This window comes from Antechinus flavipes, chromosome 2, assembly GCF_016432865.1.
Source record: "Antechinus flavipes isolate AdamAnt ecotype Samford, QLD, Australia chromosome 2, AdamAnt_v2, whole genome shotgun sequence".
NCBI classification, from domain to species: domain Eukaryota; kingdom Metazoa; phylum Chordata; class Mammalia; order Dasyuromorphia; family Dasyuridae; genus Antechinus; species Antechinus flavipes.
The window spans coordinates 202,598,541-202,605,572 of record NC_067399.1 but is presented as its reverse complement, the minus strand read 5'-3'; the positions used below and the strand labels follow the sequence as shown (position 1 = coordinate 202,605,572).

At 36.9% G+C, this 7,032-nt stretch overlaps 1 long non-coding RNA gene across 1 annotated transcript; it reads right to left on the bottom strand.

Moving 5' to 3' along the window:
- Window positions 1–842: 842 nt before the first annotated feature.
- Window positions 843–4,617, bottom strand: LOC127548604 (uncharacterized). Its single transcript, XR_007950436.1, has 2 exons — window positions 4,409–4,617; window positions 843–1,675 (listed from the first exon to the last, which is right to left on the bottom strand). It is a non-coding gene; the product is annotated as an uncharacterized LOC127548604 (long non-coding RNA).
- Window positions 4,618–7,032: the final 2,415 nt, after the last annotated feature.

Sequence of the window (7,032 nt, the reverse complement as noted above, 5' to 3'; positions counted from 1 at the left end):
CCTCCCTCCCTTTTTTCTTCCTTCTTCCCTCCCTCCTTCCCTTTCTCCCTTCCTCCCTCCCTTCCTCCCTTCTTTCCTCCTTCCCTCTTTTCTTCCTTCCTTCCTTCCTTTCTTCCTTCTTTCCTTTCTTTTTTCCTTCCTTCCTTCCTTTCTTCTTTCCTTCCTTCCTTCTTCCCTCCCTCTCTCCCTCCTTCCCTCCCTTCTTCCTTCCTTCCTTCCTTCCTTCCTTCCTTCCTTCCTTCCTTCCTTCCTTCCTCCCTCTGTCCCTCCCTTCTTTCTTCCCTACATCCTTCCCTCCCTTCCTCCCTCCCTCCCTTCCTCCCTTGTTTCTTCCTTTCTTCTTCCCTCCCTCCCTCCCTCCCTTCCTTCCTTCTTTCCTTCCTTCTTTCCTTCCTTCCTTCCTTCCTTCTTTCCTTCCTTCCTTCCTTCCTTCTTTCCTTCCTTCCTTCCTTCCTTCCTTCCTTCCTTCCTTCCTTCCTTCCTTCCTTCCTTCCTTCCTTCTTTCCTTCCATCCTTCCTTTCTTTTTTCCTTCCTTCCTTCCTTCCTTCTTCCTTCCTTCCTTCCTTCCTTCCTTCCTTCCTTCCTTCTTTCCTTCCTTCCTTCCTTCCTTCCTTCCTTCCTTCCTTCCTCCCTTCCTCCCTTCCTCCCTTTTTTCCTCTTTCCCTCCTTCCCTCCTACTTTTCTTTTTTTGGGGGAGGGGGAAGGACTATTGTTCTCACTGCCTCTGAATAGAAATCTTTGCAAGTTATGCATGTCGCTAGCCAATCTCTGGTGCTTTCCAAAGCTTGTCTATCAGAGTGAGGTATTACCTTTTTTATTGTCCACAGGTTGGGAAACCATGGTTTTTCAAGCATAAAGTAAGAAATCTTTTTAATTTGGTTTAGTTAAGAACTGTATGTGTGTGTGCGTGCGTGCGTGCGTGTGTGTGTTTGTTTGTTTTTGTTTGTGTTTTTTTTAGTTAAATGATCCCAATGTAGAACACATGGAATATTTTTTTTATCTATAAATCACAAATGGAAAGATACATTTTACCTTTCCCTCTTCCTCTTCCTCTTCTCCATCTAGTTAGATTAAAAGCTCAAAACAAAACAAAATAAAAAGCAAATAATCTAAAACACTTCTTTCATTCCCAGAGAGGCCATAATCATTGTCCACCAAGCCTGGAGTCATTTCCAATAAAGAAACTGTCTGTGCTAGAAATAGCTTTCCCAACTGAAATTTTAATTTAAACTTTGGTCACAAGAGTCTATGCTTTTCCTGAAATAACCAAGCCCTGAAAATATTTGGGGGGAGGTGAGTCAGGGGGAAAGCCAGAAAACTTCTGTGACTCTAGCATTGCTTCAATTCCTCTTGGGATTCTCTGCACTAGAAAATAGAGTTCACAAAGCAAGCTTACATTTCATTCATCTGCAGCTGCCACCTCTGACATATGGATAGGAGGCTGTAATAGCTGGAGGAAGTGAAACCTTACCTCCTACTAGGTGGCAATCTATCTTCAGCAAGGAGATATTGAAGTTCATAGATTATTGAAAACCCATGTTCTTTCTTCAAAATTGGTGGAGACAGATATAAAAAAAGTTCACATTCTTCAGCCAATCATATGCATGATGACACCACTGGTGCTTGGCTGCTACTTCTGGGACACACTGGATGGATTTCTTCACATAACATGGGCTAGGGAAGAGGAGAGGGTGCACTCAGGGTGAGAAATTGGAGTAATAGACTTATTAGTAAACCTCTGGTGTTCAGAATTTACTTAGTCTAGGAATGCATTTGAAGAGTTTTTAGTTTTTGAATGATTTAAAAAAAAAAACTTTTTTTCTGCTGTCTCGCCAAATGTTACAAATTCAGAGGTAAATTACTTGTCTCCCATGCAAACCTTTGCTTTTAACAGACTTTAAGTGACTAATTGACTTCAATAGCCCTCAATTTACCTTGGAACTTTGTCAACAGAGCATGGCAAGAGAGGGTATGACTTTCTGTGCTCTAAATAAATAATAACATCTCTATAAAACTATGTGGAATATTCCCTCACTACCACCCTTGAAGAGCAATAGCGCCCAGTACTAATTTTCTTCCTATTTTTGTCCTTTGTCCTCATTTCTGTAACTGAGCCCACTGTCATCTGGTAGAAATATTTACCAGTTGGATCTGAATTGGCCTGGTAACAGGGAGAACACATCTGGAGTCTAGACTCAGCGGCTCTATGGGCAGGGTCATATCTCTGTGCTACATCAGCCCCAGCGCCTATTTCTGTTTACATAGGTGGTGTGCTGCATCATCTGTTTCAGCTGCCTGACATAATCCACCCCTACCCCCAATTTGGAGAGCCACAGAAGGAGCATCTCACTCCCTGCCTCACTGGCGTTCCTTCTTCCCAGTGGGAACCCTCAGAAGCCCAAAAGAGGGGTCCCTAGGCATACAGGGCAAAGAAACAATTGTTAATATGAGTTCTGTAAATTCTTTGAATATTGTCAGTACATTGACATCTTCTGTGAATCTGTTGAATTTAATTTGAAGGAACCAATGCCATCTGATATTCTGATTATGGCAACAATAGTAGCTTACCTTAATATATTCTTTGATAATTGTTTTATTTTTTTTTTAAATCTAGCTCAATAGGATTTAGAACTAGAATCTTAGAGATCAGTCCAACCTTCTTTTGACAGATAATAAAATAAGATCATAGATATCATCTGCCTCATCCAACAACATCCAGGCAAAGAAAAACAGCTAGACCTTGAAGCCAAGTCTTCTAATCCCAAATCCTGTGCTTTTTTCACTAACACTTTTGGCAAGAAATTTATGAGATTGGTCATATTACTATTGTTACCACTCTATTATACATCACGAGATCAATGATTTAAAGCTTAGAAAGGATGTTATCCAGCTCAAGCCTTTCTTATCAAAGGATAGTAGGGTTTAATATTCAAAGTGACTTGCCAGAAGTCACAAAGTTTCTAAATAATAGATTGAGGACTCAGTTTAATGTCTTATTACAATACACAAAACTTCATATAGTGGAAAGGCCAATACTTAGTAACATAAAAAGCCTCGAGAATTTGTAAGACTTAAGAATTCATTTAATAATTTGGGGGAAACTTCAAATGGGATGATGAGTTTTGAAACTGATGTATACAATTGTGAGAACCAAGGTAACTATGGGAAAGACAGTGACCACATTATGAGGCTGCAACATTTTCCATATTTGGGTGTTTTTTTATTTGTTTGTTTGGTTTTTTGCTGAGGCTATTAGGGTTAAGTGATTTGGCCAGAGTCACATAGCTAGGATGTTAAGTACCTGAGACCACATTTGAACTCAGGTCCTCCTAACTTCAGAGCTGGTGCTCTATCTAATGCACAATCTAGCTGCCCTTGTTTTTTTGCTTTTAATAAAGTGAAAGTCTTCTAGGAGGCTCTGAAAAGTTGGTATTGATTTCTGCCTTAGAGAGAAGCAGTCCAATTTTTAAAAAGACAAGTGTCCAATGATGCTTTGAACATAGTAGATGCTTGATAAATATTCAGATTAAATTGAAATAACATTTCTTAACTGTATTTCTTGAACTAGCTTATCACCTTTTATTCTTCTTATGTATTTTATCTTAGTTCAAATCCTACCTTGTGCAGGAGGCCTTCTGGGTCCCCAGCTATAAATGAGTTTTTTTCCCTATCATTATTTTGCCATTTATTCTATGTTGTATATACCTATGTATGCATGTATGATGTTGCTCTCATTAGTATTTAAATATCTTAAGGGCAGGATCTGTTTTTGATTATTCTTTATATCCCCAGTGTTTGTCCCAGTGGCTTCCACTAAGTAAATCTTAAATAAACGCTTATTGGTAAATGGTTAAAAAAAAGTAATGGAAACAAAAATTGGATTTGGAATTAAAGAATCTAGATTTGATTTTGTTGTGGTTATTGTATTATATACATTTTTTGTGACTGTAGGCAAGGAACTTAGGCCATTATTTAAAATGAAAAACCTATTTAGCTAAGCAATGGAGACTCTTCCATTTCTAAGCTCTATGATACCATATAACTGTAGCTTGGACATGAATAATTACCATTTCATACAGGTCAACCCTCTTCCTCTGAGTTATATGTAGAGTACAGTGGTGATGCCAGCCTATCCCTTCTCTTTCATTATGCGCGCACACACACACACACACACACACACACAATGAGAAATTCTACGGTAATCTATATAGCCCCTGAAGCAGTCTGAAAGAAAGATGGGGGTTAGGAAACAACAACAATAACAACAACAGAAAAATAAATGGAAAGCGGTTGTAATTGCATTTCTAAGCTTCAGAAAGATTCAATATGAGGAACTTGACCTGGAGAAAACATATATCTTGGAAAAGGCAAATATCTGGGATGCTGGGAGAGAAGAGATATACTTACCCCCAAGGAGTGGGAAGTGAAAGCTTGTAGCAAAAGAGTGGATTAGGCTTCTGCCAATGCCTGTGGAAGTACTTTGTGTGAATGGTGAAGATGTGGGACCATAGAGAAAGAGGGTAATTTTAAATATTCCATCAACATTCTGTCTCTGGTTAATTCAGTAAGAAGAAATCATAAACCTTCAAGAATTGGTGCCCTCTCTAGGGAAGAAGAATGAGCAGCAAGTGAAACCAATGAAGCCGATCTAAGTATAAAAAGAGAAGTTACAAGGACCTCAAGAGAGAGGAACTGAAAGAAAGAGGCAGAAGTGACATCTGTGAGAGAAGAAGCAAAAGGCATCAAAAAGAACAATAAGTCCTGCTGGAAATAGGTAATTAAAGTACATGAACTTTGGCATGCTGGTAGAGAAGAGGCTAATATTTAAGCTTCATTAAATGCATTGAGCTGGAATTGAAGAGGGATAGCTGATGGACAAAATCTGGAAGGCAGGGAAGATATTACCGAGCCCTAATGTAGAGAATAAATCTCATGTTCTTCTCCTTTGGGGAGACGCCACCAAAAGAAATAGAGTGAATTCTATAGACTTTACAAATTTATAGAAAAGAGTTAATCTAATCACAAATGAGCAATGGTAGTTATTTAAATAACCCTAAACTCTTTTCCCTTTCTAGAAGCTTTAATGAGGGTTATATGTTAGTTGTGAGAACTATATATGTTCCTGAAGGATATTGGAGGACCAATAGTAAAAGAGAAAGGGTGTGAATCTTCCCTATGTCTTTACTTTGAAAATAAGACTTCTACATTTGATGCCTGAGTGCTTGTAGGAAGAAAGATTATCTTCAACTTTATCTACAAAATAATGAAGCCCTATTTCTTTAGAAAGTTTTGAAAATCTCTGGTATTTGTATAAATATTTAAACAGGAACTCAGTTCCAAAATTCTACCTTGATGGAATATTCTAGAGTGTTTAAATGGATTAGTTTTACACTGATAGTATTTGCAATAAGAATATTAGATTAGGAATCAGAAGATTTGGTTCCTATTTATGGTTCTCTCATTTTACTAGTTGATTTTCAGTAAGCCATTACCTTTATCTTGAATCTTATTTTAGCTTCATATAACTTTTGAAATCCTCAGAAAAGTAATTTACCAAGTTAAACCCAAAGTTCTGTATTTGCAAAAGTCTACAGTAGAAATAGAACATCTACTTCCAAGATGCCATGACAAGTATCTTTGCATAGGGAAGAGTGCTGAACTTGGATTCATAAAACCTGGCTCTCTAGTAACAATTTTGTAGCTATATGACTTTGGACAAGTTACTAAGTGTGTCTGGGCCCAATTTCCTCATATCATATCCAAGAAGAGAAGATTGAATGCAATCTCAAAAATCCTTTTCAGAAATGCATTCTAAGTCCCATAACCTCTCAGAGTGGTTCTATGATAACTTAAGAAAAGTTCTGTGTAATTGCAAAGAATTATGAAAAAAAAATATGAACTCTTGTTATCACTTATGGAAGCCAAAGCCTCTGAAACATATAACTTAAATTTCCTACAAATATGTGAGGCTTAATGGAAGATTGTATTACACTAAAACTTTTGCTTATTGCCAAACTGGTATAATGGAGGCAATGTTTAGTTTCCTATAATTTTGACATAGACATTTCCAGGAAAATAAAGAAGAGTTCATAAGTTATTTCCAAAGACATACACAACTGACTGCTCTTATGGCAGAAAATGTTCTTTGCTTCTTACTTCTATGTCTAGTTACTGCTACTTCCCTCTACTAAGTAGTAGTGTGTAAGCATGTGTGTGTCTCTCTATGTGTCTCTATCTCTATACAAATACACACATACACAGACACACACATATATTTCTAGCATTTTTATAAATATTTAAATATCAATTCAGTCTTACAGTTCTACCTTGATAGAATATACTGGAATGTTTAAATTGATTTTTTAATACTGATAACACACACGCACATCCTCATTCTTAGCTTTCTCTATCATACTACATCACTGAGTATTTAATATATATCTGTCCTGTATTTACTTAGTTATGAACATGTTTCTTCCAGAAAAATGCATATTTCTTGAGGTCAAAAATTGTCTCATTTTGTTCTTTAAATAATGCTGACATATAGTAGATACTTAATAAAAGCTTATTAATTGAGTGAACCATCCCCAAAACTTTTCAGTATCTCAGACTCCTATAACTGTTAATCACATCCATTTTCTCCTTCTATACTATTTTGTTTGTTTATCTATCTTATTGGTTAGCATGGATCCAATTATCATCTTTATTCAGATGATTCTCAGATTTATGTATTTATTTCTAATTTTTTTCCTGACCTCTGTTCTCACATCTCCAACTGTTTATTAAATTGAGTATCTTATATCTTTCTCAAACACAACATGTTAAAAAAAATGAACTCTTGCTTCTTCCTGACTTCTCTATCATTGTGGATGATATCTCTTGAAATTTCTGTAGGGAAACAAAAATATACACAGATCCATAAAGAAATTCACCAAGGGACAGGGAACTCTACAGTCACAGGGCTGGGTCACAAGAGTCTACTTGTGTCTTATTTTTATTCTTCTAATGTATGCTGCTTTGTAATCAGTGTC